At 43.5% G+C, this 14558-nt stretch overlaps 1 protein-coding gene across 7 annotated transcripts in view; it reads left to right on the forward strand.

The window, feature by feature from the left end:
• Window positions 1-14558, forward strand: part of TACC1 (transforming acidic coiled-coil containing protein 1) — a 113274-nt gene that overhangs the window by 20031 nt on the left and 78685 nt on the right. The window lies entirely within an intron of this gene.

Here is a 14558-nt window from a genome sequence, read left to right on the forward strand (position 1 = left end):
GGCTCGTGTTGGCCTTCAGGGTCCAGGAATTTGATGCAGTGCTCGCTGTTCGCAAAAACTCCCTCTCTTGTTTGCTCCAAGGGCTTCATGATGATCTCAGAGAAAGGGCTGTATTGTAGCAGCAGCAATTAGGCTTTTGTTCTGGGACTGCAACAATTGGGGACACCAAGTACTGAAATGCTCCGAAGGGACATTTTTAGAGAACGTGATTTAGAGCAAGTTGCACGGTTTGGAAGATGGCCTTGCTTCTTACCACGGAGAGGATGCGTCGATAACTATATTTATTTGAGAACCCAAACAATCTTTAAGCGTATAATTAAAAATGTTTAAAGGGTGTGCGTGTCTTGGAGGTGAGGTAATGTCAAGGAATCCACACTCTATTTGAATTCAGCCAATGCCAAAGCTATTTAGTTTGAGAAAGATACACTTAGCCATCACATATAGGCAGCCTGGGCCATGGGAGGGCTTTTTTTGGATTATCTTTTCAAGGCAAAGTATCTTCTGGAATACCCAGATAGACGTGTTAGTTGTTCCTTCTGATGTTTACATATAATCAGTAATCTAAACTTAGTTCAGGCATCTTATTAATCATAAGAATAGCTGAGAATTATCGAGCACGTAAAATGTGCCAAACCCTGTTCTAAACACTTGTGTGTTATTTAATCCCCAGGAACACTGAGTTAGTTTCTATTATTGCCCTCATTTTATTGGTGAGGAAACTGAAGTAAAAGAGATGTGACTCGTCCAAGGTCACAGAGCTAAAACGTGGTGGACCCTGCTTGTCTGACTCCAGAAATCCTGCAGCAGCCACTTTCCACAGGAGAGTTGGGACTGACTTAGGAAACAAACTGTTATCTCAGCTGGCAGAACACACCCCATTTTCCCCTTTAATTCCTCCCGAATAAGGGAGAAATCTGAATTAGCAATATTTATACCTAATGAGCAAAAACTGCCAAAGTTGATTTAACTTTTTAAAAAGTTAAGAGGCAGTGTAACACTGAGATGAAGTTTCAAGTTTTGGAGGCAGATTGCCCTGGGTTGAATTCTAGGCTCTGCTCCTTAACAGCTGGAACTCTTTTATCTCTTCCTTAACCTCTCTGGGTCTGTTTCCTTGTATGTAAAATGGGAATGAAGATAATGTCCACTTCATAGGCTGTTCTAAGGATGACATAAGATCATGTATATATGAATAACAAGTTATAGTTTTATCTCTGAGCAGTAAGTTGTTTTAGCCAAGGATGACAGTTGACTGTTTAATCTTTGTGAGCACGTGGCTGGTGTAGCTCAAAAGTAAATACTTAAATCATTCTCTGAAAGGATGCTGAAGCAATGAACTCAGGGCTTTCTGTGTAGGATTCAGGTGTCAGGGTAAGGAACTGATTCTTAATTGTCAAATTATCCCGTGCTTTGGCGGTAGGTAGAGGATCTCTCTTTCTCCAATGAGGTTCTGCATGTGCCTTATATATTTAGCTAAACTTGCCTAAAGATAAACATAAAAGCCATCCTTGATCTAAACCTGGGAATACCGCCCAGGGATGCCCTATCCTACTGGAGTGAGTACATTAAGAAGGACGTAAACGCACGTAGGCAGTGTTGGGAGTTTTGGCCGCATCAGAGTGTGCAGGCTTAATGAGTCAGCCCTACAAACCACTTGGTGCAGACCAGCTGAAAGACGAGAAATATGAGCTTCGATGCCTGTGATATATATACATGAAAAGCAAAAAGCATGCTTTTAATCCAAATCCTGGCTCGTTCAAATGTACAGCCGCAAGGGTCTCCACGGTCATTGTTAATGTCACCCGGCTGCAGATTTCCTGCCGGACACATGGCTGCCATGGATAACCCTGACCTCAAGGAAGTTCCCCTAACTCAGGCCATTGCATTTTCAAAATCTATTGTTCCTTTTTTAAAAAATAAAAATAAATACATGAAAACCTCACGAACATTGCATGAATACTGGCATTTGTCTTTTGAGGGAGAAAATTATGTTTCAGAATGTTCACAATTTATATTTCAGAATAACTTAATCAAGTATGAAAATTAACCACACAAATCTGTCTTAACAGAGCTCTACTGCGAAATGTAAACAGGTGTGGATGTGCACGAAGAGAAAGGTCTGATTTTAAGATAAAACACATTATTATTGAAAATTGTAGCTGTCTACCTTCCCCAAACCAGAGGAAACAAATGAGCTGGCCTTGGTAAAAGCTAGGGGGAAATTTCACCTCATTTATACAAGGAGGCTGCTCACGTGGTGATTAAGAGCAGAAGCCGTGGAGTCAGGCCGACCTGGGCTGGAATTCCAGCAAGATCGCTCGCTAGCTTAGGTCAGGAAGCTTTGGAAAATAATCACTTAATTCTTCAGTTGGGCAGATATCTGCATCCGTAAAATGGCAATAATAATCATATCTACCTTATGAAATGGTGTGTATTATTAGTGCAGGGCCTGGTACCTAAGATGTGCTTAATACCTGAGTTACCAGAATTCCCCTACATACAAACGAGTTCCGTTCTGAGAGTGCGTTTGTAAATCCAATTTGTTCGTAAGTCCAACAAAGTTAGCCTAGGTACCCAACTAACACAATTGGCTATGTAGTACTGTACTGGAATAGGTTTATAATAGTTTTCACACAAATAATACATAAAAAGCAAACACAAAAAATAAAGACAACATTTTTAATCTTACAGTACAGTACCTTGAAAAGTACAGTAGTACAGTACAACAGCTGGCATCCAGGGGCACGTTCGCATCTTTGAAAGTTTGCAACTTGAAGGTTCGTATGTAGGGGACTTACTGTATTATTAGTACATTCACATGTGTATGTACCTGTACATCAGATGCTACGCTAGATTCTGTGGGATGTATATTTTTGAGTAAGGCTGGCTCTCTTCTGAAGGGAGGGTTGACTTGTGTGCTAATTCAGCAAGGCCTCTTGGAGAAGCAAGACAATGGCTTTTTAGAGTTAACTTTTTCCTCAATTAATTTCCATTTTCCAGCAAGATGCACTATCCCGAGGATGGACCTGTGTTTGGGGATATGGTAGTTTGGTGAAATGTTTGTAAACAATGACTCCTTAGTTGATTATTTTTGGCAGTGGGGCCAAAGTGGGTTTTCTAAGAGCAGTAAATTATTTGCGGAGAGGTTTGAAGAATGACATAGAGCAGAACCTATTTTTCAGTAGGGAATATGGCATGTAACTAATTCATCTAGAGCTTGTTGAGTTTGTCCACCTGGGATGAACGATAATGCACGTGTTGTCAGTTCTTTCAGTTATATTTCTAGGCCAGTCTTTGTTTGCATTTGGAATGTATCCTAATGGAATAGGTCAGTGGCAAAGTCAGGAGGAGTTTCTGAGGTCTGGAGTGTTTTTGCCGTGAGGTTTTCTGATCATGTGAATTACATGTAGGTTCTACAGTGTTCTGGAGAACTGCAGGGTCAGTTGGGAACAACTGAGCCTCTTGAAGGACAGACATCCTGACATGAAGAGGGAGGTGCTGGCTTTGAAGTTTTAGACACAGGACAACAGGACTCAAAACAAGTAAACTTAGGAAGCAATGTTCTTGAAACCCACTGCTTTCAAATTCATATTGTTCACCACCTCCTCACCACACAATTTTTATTGTCATTAAAAACATTTAGGTCCCCAATTGCTGTAAAAAATTTTCAAACATCCATCTAAAATGTTTTAGTGTACAGTTAAGAGAGAGACTTACAGAAAGTTTGTGGAAAAGACCCAGAAAAACCAGCTATATGAAGGAACATTAAAAGAAGTGTAGCATTTAGCTTGAAGGAGGGACTGGAGAGATGGTGGAAATATATAATTTTCAGGGGATGTTGGTGGCCTCTATCTCTGATGAAGCCAACCCGACAGGAAATGGTTTGAATTGCAGGACAAGGGAATTATTTGTGTGTGTATGTTGAGTTTAGATAGCACAACTTCTAGACTGTGAGGGTAGTTGATATACCAAAAAGAGTTAATAAGGGAAGAAAAATCCCTTTCTGCAAATCATTAAAAGGTAAGAGAGATAATCTATCAAGGATTGAGACTCCAAGGGGGTTCGGGTCTAGTTTTGCTCCACAATTTCTGCTCTCTTTTAGCTTCAGTGGATCCCCACCCCTACCTCTACCCTACGGCTTCTCCTGGCTGGTACAAGTTTCTGTGTTAAAAATCAAGAAGAGAAAGGGTGGCGGGCACAGCTGCTGGTGTCCTGAGCTAGCGAAGTGGGTTATTTAATATCTGAGTTGGCTGGTAGCCAGAGGGGGCTGCAGGGTGTGTGAATTTGTTAACCCAAGGTCAGGAGATGAACTGGTAGCACCCTGAATGGCCATGGAACGTGGAGGTCCATCTTCTGAAGAAGCTCACTCTGGCTCCTATGGGATGCTTTTTTTTTTTTTTTTTGCAATTTTTTTTTTATTGTGGTAAAATATACGTAAGATAAAATTCACCATTTAAATCATTTTAAGTGTCCAATTAAGTCCATTCACAATGTTGTATAACCATCACAACTATCCATTTACACTTTTTCATCATCCCGAAGAGAAACTCTGCATCCATTAAAAAATCACTGCCCATACTTCCCTCCACCAGCCCCTGCTACCTCTATTCTACTTTCTGTCTCTATCTGCCTATTCCTCATATAAGTGGAATCATATAATATTTGTCCTTTTCTGTCTGGCTTACTTAACTTAGAATCATGTCCTGAGGGTTCATTCATGTTGTAGCATGTGTCAGAGTTTCATTCCTTTTGATTGCTGAATAATATTCCCTTGTATGTATAGACCACATTCTGTTTATCCATTCCTCTGTTGATACACACTTGGGTTGCCTCCACCTTTTGGCAACTGTGTATGATGCTGGTATGAACATTGGTGTACAAGAATCTGATTGAGTCCCTGCTTTCAATTCTTTGGGGGTATTTGCCTAGGAATAGAATTGCTGGGTCATGTGGTAACTCTATGGTTAACTTTTTGAGGAACCAGCAAACTGTGTTCCACAGGACTTTATTCCATTGACCTATAGCTCTATCTTTATGCCAGTACCACACTGTTTTGATTACTGTAGCTTTGTAGTAGGTTTTATTTTATTTTTTTAATAAATATATTTATTTGTTTTTATTTTTGGCTGCGTTGGGTCTTCATTGCTGTGCGCGGGCTTTCTCTAGTTGCAGTGAGCAGGGGCTACTCTTCGTTGCGGTGCACGGGCTTCTCATTGCGGTGGCTTCTCTTGTTGAGGAGCACGGGCTCTAGGCATGTGGGCTTCAGTAGTTGTGGCACGCTGGCTCAGTAGTTGTGGCTCAAGGGCTCTAGAGCGCAGGCTCAGTAGTTGTGGCACATGGGCTTAGTTGCTCTGCGGCATGTGGCATCTTCCCAGACCAGAGCTCGAATCCGTGTCCCTTGCATTGGCAGGCAGATTCTTAACCACTGCGCTACCAGGGAAGCCCCTATAGTAGGTTTTAAAATTAGGAAGTTTTAGTCCTTCAGCTTTGTTCTTTTTCAAAATTATTTTAGCTCTTTGGGGTTTCTTGAGGTTTGTTTTTGGTTTGTGTTTTAATCTCTCTCTCTCTCTCTCTCTGTCTCTCTGTCTCTCTGGATTTTTCTTCTTGGCTGGTGGCAGTCAGCAGCCTTCATGAGAGAATGCTGGACTGCCTTCAGCTTGTGTGTGGTGCCCCAGAAATTCTCTTTCCCTGCCCTCCCCTCTACCCCCTCTCCAGCCAGACTTTTCACCCCAAGACATGAACCTGCTTGTGAGTCAGACGCTCGGGCACTGAGTGTCCAAAGAGGACCCAGATGTGGGGAGGAGCCCAGGAGGGGTGGGCAGGAGACTGGAGTCACTGTGCAGGTCAGAGGTTCCAAGAGTTGAGCATCAGGGACCCACCTGTTCCCAGGGGAGAAGCTGACCCTGGAAGGAGTCTTGAAGGATGAGTGAGTGGCCAGGCAAGGGGGGTCAGGGGAAGGCAGGCCAGGTGAGGAAAGCATGGCAGATCATGGCCCGATGTGTCAGGATCCATCCTGTCTGGGCAGTGGGGAGGGTTTGGGGTAGGGTGGGTGTGGAATGGATGGGGGATTGGGAAGCAGTGAGTCTGGAGAGGTGAAGAAGGGCTGCGTGCTGGGGACTTTGTGGCTGGCTGGGAGTTTGGACTTAATTCCAGGAGCCGCAGATGAGGGTTTGCCAAGCCCTGGACTGAACTGGGGAGAAGTATTCTCGCCGAGAGGCTCAACCACATGGTGGGGGTACCTGTGATTCTCCTCGGCACCTCATCACTCACCCAGGCATCACATCCAGGGCGCTAGATTTTCCTTTTCCAACCTCTTACTTCGTCTTCATTTTTGTATATTAGCAATTCAGTAACACATATAAGCGTTTTCTCCTTTTCATTTTTCTTGTTTTCCAAATTTTCTACAACAAACACTTTTTCCTTTGATAATCATAACATACTTTAAAAAAAAAAACCCTGAAAATTTAGAAAACCCAGAAAACTGAAGAAAATAAACCACTCATAATTTCATCACCCAGAGATGACTGTTAATACGTTGGTACATTTTATTACAGTTTCTTTTTTTTTCCAGTAAATATAATTTTCAACTGTGGGGTTATACTATATGTGTTTTGCATTCTGATTTTTTCACTTAACATTATAAACATTTCTCTGTATCATTATACTGAATTTTAAAATGTCATTTTATTGCTTGCTGAACAGTACACTGTGTGCATATATTATAATTAATTTACTTTTTCCCAAATGGTTGACATTTAGGTTGGTTGCCGTTTTTGATCATATACGTAATACAGTTAATAAATATTCTTATAATTCTTTGTGCATCTCTGATTAATAATTAGGACACATTCCTAGAAGTTTAATTATAGGGTCAAAAACGCAAGTATTCGAAAAGTTATATTTTGTTATATATTACTATATAGTGTCAGATTATTCCCCCAAAAGTCATCCCAAATTATACGCCCCCCACCCTTAGCAGTATAGTGTACTTTCCGTATGCTCCTGGCATCCTTCCTAAGCTAGGCACTATCATTTTCAATCTTTGCCAGTTTGGTAAGAGAAAAATGTGTAATCTTGGTTTGATTTTTTAAATTCTTCGTCAGTGAGAGTGAACTTTTCCCCCTATGTTTAGTAGCCATTTGTAATGTTTTAATTTCTTATGTATCTCTCTTTGCCAGTTTTGTACCGAGGTACTAATTTTTCTATACTTATTTGTGAGAATTCTTTATACGATGAAGCCAGCTACTTATTGAGCACTTACTACATGCTAGGCACATGTTAGTCTCTCACATGCATTAACTCATATGATTCTCAAAATAACCCTATAAGCTAGGTGCAGTTTTACATTTCCACTTTCCACATGAAGAAACAGGTATAGAGAGGTTAATTAACTTGTCCCAGGTGTCACAGCTGGAGTGACAAAATTGAAATTTAGGTGGCCTCAATCCAGAGACCTACATGCCTAGCCATTGTCTTCTACAAATCTGCTAACCCTTGTCCTCCATTTTTGTTTTGTTTTGTTTTGAAGGGGAGGTATTTTTAAAAATTAACTTCTTAATTTAGAACAGTTTCAGATTTACAGAAAATTTCAGCAGATGTACAGAGAGTCCTCATAGATTCCACAAGCAGTTTCCCTTATTATTAGCATCTTATATTAATATGGTACTTTTGCTACAGTTAATGAAACCATCATTGATATATTATTATTAACTAAGGTCCATACTTTTTTTAATTTTATTTTTATTTTTTATTTTTTTTTTAACATCTTTATTGGAGTATAATTGCTTTCCAATGGTGTGTTAGTTTCTGCTTTATAGCAAAGTGAATCAGTTATACATATATATATGTTCTGGTACTTTGTTTAGATTTCCTTAGTTTTTACCTGATATCCTTTTTCTGTTCCAGAACATATTACATTTAGTAGTCATGTTACTTTTTAGTATAAATCAACCTATCACGTTTTCCTTTGGGGTTTCTTCCTCGGCCTTTGTGCATAGTAAGCTCTTCCCTGTCCCCAGATGAGATAACTCTTTTCTTCTATTTGTTTCATGATGTCCTTTTCTTTATAAGAAACCATTTACTCGATCTGAAATTTCTAGAATCACTAGTATAAGAAAAGACTCTAACATTTTTTTCTTTAAGGCTCTAACTTTTTTTTTCAAAATAGCTAACCAGTTACTCCAGTACTAGTATTATTAAATAATCCTTTTTCTTCCCACCGATTTGTAATACCATTTTTTTTTTTTTTTTGGCCGTGACATGCGGCTTTTGGGATCTTAGTTCCCCGACCAGGGATTGAACCTGGGCCCACAGCACTGAAAGCATCGGGTCCTACCTACTGGACCTCCAGGGAATTCCCTGTAATACCATTTTTTAAAATTCAGTGCTATAACCTGTCTTTCCTTCTGTTTAACCCTTGATGGTTTTTCTCTTTCTGTTCTCACTCATTCAGCAAATACGAATTGACTGCTTTCTTATGTTCAGGCACTGTGAATATCCTTTATTATTTATGTGGGAATTTACAGGGGCAGAAGAAAGCATTTCTAAATGTGTAAAATCTGAATATTCATTGATAATGTTGGGGGCAGGACATTTGCCAGAGAGTTGGATGAGGGGAGGTGACCTGTGAAAGGAGCTTGGGAAAAAAAAAAGGACATTCGTAACTGAGCTTTCCTCATAGGTTTTACACCACCCTGGGCCGCTCTGCCATCCATCTGAAGGTTTCTTTTTTTTTTTAATTATTTTATTTATTTATTTTATTTATTTATTTTTGGCTGTGTTGGGTCTTCGTTTCTGTGCGTGGGCTTTCTCTAGTTGTGGCAAGCGGGGGCCACTCTTCATTGCGGTGCGCGGGCCTCTCACTGTCGCGGCCTCTCTTGTTGCGGAGCACAGGCTCCAGACGCGCAGGCTCAGTAGTTGTGGCTCACGGGCCTAGTTGCTCCGCGGCATGTGGGATCTTCCCAGACCAGGGCTCGAACCCGTGTCCCCTGCATTAGCAGGCAGACTCTGAACCACTGCGCCACCAGGGAAGCCCTGAAGGTTTCATTTTAAACAATGTAGCTTCCTGTGCAGAAACAGCTGTGCCTTCAAATGCTCTCAGGTCATCTGCATGCTTTGTCAGGCTCACATTTTTCATGTACAGTCTAGACTTTATTTTTCGCAGTAACATGATATAAAGTCCTAACAGATTTATATAAGGAATGAAGGATTTATATAAGGATAAACCACTCTCCTCTGCTGCTCCTGATCTTCCACCTCTTGTGCCTGTGGAGACGTGGGAACCTTGGAAAGTGCGAGAATCCCTCACTTTGACATTCCTTCATTCTCAGGATTCTTACCGTGCAGGACACTTTGGATATCGTTTTTTGTGGGGGTTTTTTGCCTGTACCTAGTACAAGTTCGCCTTAGCCAATCTTATGGTATGTCTGCTGTGAACGTTATGAAAAACAGTTGTAGGCAAAAGAAATTATATTTGGCTTACTTACATTTAGGGGTGTTTTGTAGCAACTTCAGAGTCATATCTATATTTTGGAGGCAGGATAGTTCTGTTTTTAATATAACCCATACATCTGTCTCGCCCTGCATGTCCCCATAAAAGCCTGACAGCATAAGATATCATTGGTGAAGATGAGAGCTCCCAGGAATCTGGCAAAGACCCTTCACTTTAGAGCAATAGCTCTGAAAACTTCATTGGGTCAGAGATCCTGTGATAACATAAAACTTTTATAGACTTTTTCCAAATGAAAATACACATACACACAGTACAGAAAAGTTACGAGAGTCAGAGATCCTGAGACATAAGCATTAGCTCGTTTTATCCTTTCATGGCCCCTATAAAGTAGTTGTTAATAGCTCCATTTTACAGATAAGTAAACTGAGGCCTGGAAAAGTTGAGAAACTAAGGCTGCAGAGCTAGTAAACGGTCGAGCAGGGATTCAAGTGAACCTGGCTGAGGGAAAACAATTACTGGTCATTTCCAGAGTGGGTCAGCCACAGAGCAACTTATTAACCAGCAGAGGCTTCTGTTTATCTGCTAGAAAATAAGTTTTTATGGCTCCCTCCCTACTGATAGCACAGTTTCAGAAAAGTAAATGTTTGAGAAAAGTAAATGGTTGAAAAACACAGCCCATTCTGTAGACAAATACCCGTACACTGTGTTGCATTTACACAGAGCAGATAGAATGCCTCTCCCGGGTTTCTTTGCTGAATTATTTTCGTCTGTGAGTCTTGTTTTCCTAACAACTGCAAAATGTTATGTTTCCATGGCTACCTCAGAAGTGTTCTTAAATAGGGGTTTGAGAAAACAAAACTAGGAAGGCTTGGGCAAGACATAATGGTAGGAAGATGACATGTTTTACCTGCCAGGCGTCACCTTCTCAGCATTTCTGTGAGTCCAGCGGTGTCTTGTCTCTGTCCCTTCCCCAGTTGCCTCCTTTGCCTTTTAAGACCTGTGATCCACTGGTTCCACCACGTGTGAAGCCATGGTTCCTGTGACGTGTCCAGTGGCCTGGAGTGATGGCGTCTGGGAACACAACTCAAGTTCTGAATAACATGGGCCACCTTTACAGTTGATACCCGAAGTGCGGGTTGGCAGGTTCCATTGAGGACAAGAGCAGAACTGAGAGATGTTCCCACGTTTCAGGAGCAGCTGTTGCTGGCGGGGAGGAGGAGACAGAGAGAGGTGTCTGCAGTGGACCTCTTTCACCTGTCGTCCACCTCCGTCCCGCTTCTGGCCGGGTAGAGGGTGCTGTTCTCCAGTCTTCCCACCAGGGGGCGCCAGCCACCATCTGCTTAGTTTCTGGCCTTGGTTGGCCTGGGGTGACCAGGACGGTCTTCAGCCCACTCCTTTGCTGGGTGGGAGAAAACGAGAGTCTTCGGATGCTAACTTACAGTGCACGTAGGAGGAAAGGAAACAGATTAGGGAGCGAGGGAGGATGAGGCCGAGGGTTTTGGTATTTCCATTTCCTTCTGCTGGCTGGGATCCTGCGTCCCCCGGGTGTCTTGTTTCTCTTCATTCCGAATCGTGTGGTTCAGGGCATATTTTTTGTGGCTTCTGAGGAGTTGGAAGCCTTCCCCCTCCTTTGCGTTGTTCACTGGTGTTCGCTGGTTGAACTGCAGTATAAACACCCAGGGCTGGACGCAGAGGGGGCTCACTGTGACCTTCTGACTGATAGAAATACAAAGCTGGAAGAAAGTCTCTTCAAAAACATTTGCGGGTTGAAGGTGTGACAGAAGTTTCTGGTGCCCCCTGGTGGCCGCTGTTCATTACTTCATCACAGAGAGAAAGGAGGAGCCCCGCGTCCCCGCCCCCGCCGGCCGCTGGGTCTCCCGTGACACGACCGGGTTGTCGCCGCTCCGAGGAGTCTTCTGCGGACACCAAGACCAGACAGCTCTAGCGCTTTACTGGCTCCTCCGACATCCCTTTTTCTCAGTTTCTGTTGCCCTAGGTCCACACTTTTAAATTCCTCTTGTGTTTCTCATTTGGCAGTCTTTTCCCAGTTCAAGGCCTTTTTCTTTTAAGTAAAAGTTGTTTTTATGTCCCTGATAATAGTCTGTTTTGTTTGATTGATTCCATACCCCTGTTTGAATGGTCAGTGGGGCTGGGGAGGGTCTTGTGTTTGGGACTGAAAATGCTTGAAGGGTGTGTGTGTGTGTGTGTGTGTGTGTGTGTGTGTGTGCGTGCATGTGACGTGTGTGAGGTGTGTGTGTGACTGCGTGGAAGGTGTGTGTATGTATATGTGGCTGTGTAACTGTGTATGTGGTGTGTGTGTGATTATGTGTGGGAGGTGTGTGTATGTGTACACGTGTGTGTGTGACCGTGTATGCGTGTGTGTGTGGTATGTATGACTTTATGTGGGAGGTATGAGTGTGTATATGTGGTGTGTACATGTGACTGTGTGGTGTTTGTGTGAGACTATGTGTGGGTGTGTATGTATATGTGGTGTGTGTGTGTGACTGTGTGGGTGTGTATGTATATGTGGTGTGTGTGTGTGTGTGACTATGTATGGGTGTGTATGTGTATGTGGGGTGTGTGTGTGACTCTGTGTGGGTGTGTATGTATATGTGGTGTATGTGTGACTGTGTGTGGGTGTGTATGTGTATGTATATGTGGTGTGTGTGTGTGACTGTGTGCGTGTGTATGTATAAGTGGTGTGTGTGTGTGACTGTGTGTGGGTGTGTATGTATATGTGGTGTGTGTGTGTGACTGTGTGCGTGTGTATGTATAAGTGGTGTGTGTGTGTGACTGTGTGTGGGTATGTATATGTGGTGTGTGTGTGACTGTGTGTGGGTGTGTATGTATATGTATATGTGGTGTGTGTGTGTGTGACTATGTGCGGGTGTGTATGTATATGTGGTGTGTGGGTGTGTATGACTGTGTGGGTGTGTATGTATATGTGGTGTGTGGGTGTGGTGTGTGAGTGTGAAGGAACCCCGGTGCTGCCAGCCCCAACTTGCCCACAAGTCCTTCGTCACAAAGCAGTGACATTTCGTACATAGAGACGTCAGGAGACTGGTTTCCCCGCTGGGCTGAAGGGCTGTCTCGTGTGTCTGGTACAGAGCGTGAATACTCTACTGAGAGCATCAAATTCCAGGTTCTCCGCCTTCTTTACAAAGCACAGAGGGTTTTTGATGTTTCCTTGTTTTTCAGCATGAAACTCTCTCCCAGGGAGCAGCGGTGTACTCGCCTTCTGGGTCATCTGGAAGGGAGCGGGGCCTTGGGCTCCCGTTTCTCATTTGCATCCGTGCCATTGCCACCCTCGGGTCGCCCCTCCTCTCTCCCTCTCCCCACACATCTTCCCTTGCACGTTTGAAAACCCTCTATGGAAGCTGAATCATGTCGCTTCCTTTTTTGGTCATCCTGGAGCTTTCCTCCACTTGCATCACTCGGATGTGTGAAACAAATCAGTTGCTCGCGTTCTGTCTGTTTTGTATGTTCAGAGTTCAGAGAGAATAAGCAGTGCCCTGGGCGTGGGGTGCCCCACTGAACCACTCCGTAGATGTTCTTGCACAAGTCAATTTAATTAAAGGGTGGGTGCTGACATAAAACCATTCCGAATATCTTATTTGAGAACAAAAATAAAATCAACCTCTAAAGGGAGAAGAGAAAGATCCCAGCACAAGGACATGTTAATATCTCTGAGTTGGGGAATTTCTGTGCATTTGGCCCTTGATGGTGTTGTCAGGGGAGAGAGTTCTGGGAACATCTGAGGCCGCGTTTTCCCCGACAGATGTACCAGGAGCCCTGGAATGAGGCTGAGGAATGTTGCCACACAATCTGCACGTATCCATCCCGGCATCTGCCAGCCTGGGAAATGTGTCTGCCAGCTGTCACTGCTGGAGGCTTACCGGGTGTCTCAAATAGAGGGATTAGGGAACCAAAAGGCCAGTGACTGATGGAAATGCCCATCCTGGTGGCTGATCCCAGTGCAGGGTCACATTTCTGCATGTCCTGTCCCCTGATACGGCTGAAGCGGGCTCATCCTGTCCCCAGGGACGCCTCCTGGTCGTCCCTCCTACAGGTGGCCCTTCTGGGCAGTGTTCGGCATGCCTCTCTCCCTTTGGAATGCTGCCAAAGGGCACCAGATTTGCTGCAGGAAGTAGGAGGGGTAGTGATGGAAGAGTTGATGAGAGGTGGTCAGGAGACATGAATCATCGACGGCCTTGGGTCCCGCACCCTTGGCTGAGCCAAGCTGTGCGGGGCTCGCGTGCGGGGCTGGCGGTGTGTGCTGGGTATGGTGTGGGTCGTGCTGAGTCAGACCTGAGTCACTTTCCCACCCCTGCGCCAGGAGCCGGGGGGTCCAAACCACAGGCCCTGAGAGTGAGGGGGGCAATGTGGATTGTGGCTCACAGAAGGGGATCGATGTTGGGCGGACGAGAATCGTGAGTCCCCTGTGCAGCGGTAATTTCGGCTGTTCTGAGTTAGGTGAGTTTTGTTACGGTAATTCAGAATCTTTTCTTAAAAAAATTTTTATTGGAGTAGAGTTGATTTCCAATGTTGCGTTAGTTTCTGCTGTACAGCAACGTGAATCAGTTATACGTATACACATATCCACTCTTTTTTAGATTCTTTTCCCAGATAGGCCATTACAGAGTACTGAGAAGAGTTCCCTGTGCTATACAGTAGATTCTTATTAGTAGCTACAGAATCTTTTGGAGGAAAGGAAATGGTAAATGATATTCAGTCCACAAATGCAGTTTTGAGGAGGAAATATTGAACCTGCTATTGATCAAAAAGCTTCTTGTCTCCAGTTTAGAGGTTAGAGACACGTTTTCTGTATAGAAAGTGAGGATCTACGGTGTGACTGAAATCCCAATGATTTAAGGCATTTCGGCATCTATCCAGAGTGGCCATCACCTGGACAGCCCACGCCCGGAGTTTCTGATTTGATACATCCAGGGTGGGGATCGGGAATTTGCATTTCTAATTCTCAGGTGATGTTGATACTGCTGGGCCAGGGACCCTACATTTACTGATTTAAGGCAAAGGACTGAAACATTCCATTTACCAAAAAAGAAAGAAAGAAGGAAAGAAAGGGAGAAAGGAGGGGAGGGCAGGAAGG

Source organism: Balaenoptera borealis (assembly GCF_965194805.1).
Source record: "Balaenoptera borealis genome assembly, chromosome: 21".
Taxonomy (NCBI): domain Eukaryota; kingdom Metazoa; phylum Chordata; class Mammalia; order Artiodactyla; family Balaenopteridae; genus Balaenoptera; species Balaenoptera borealis.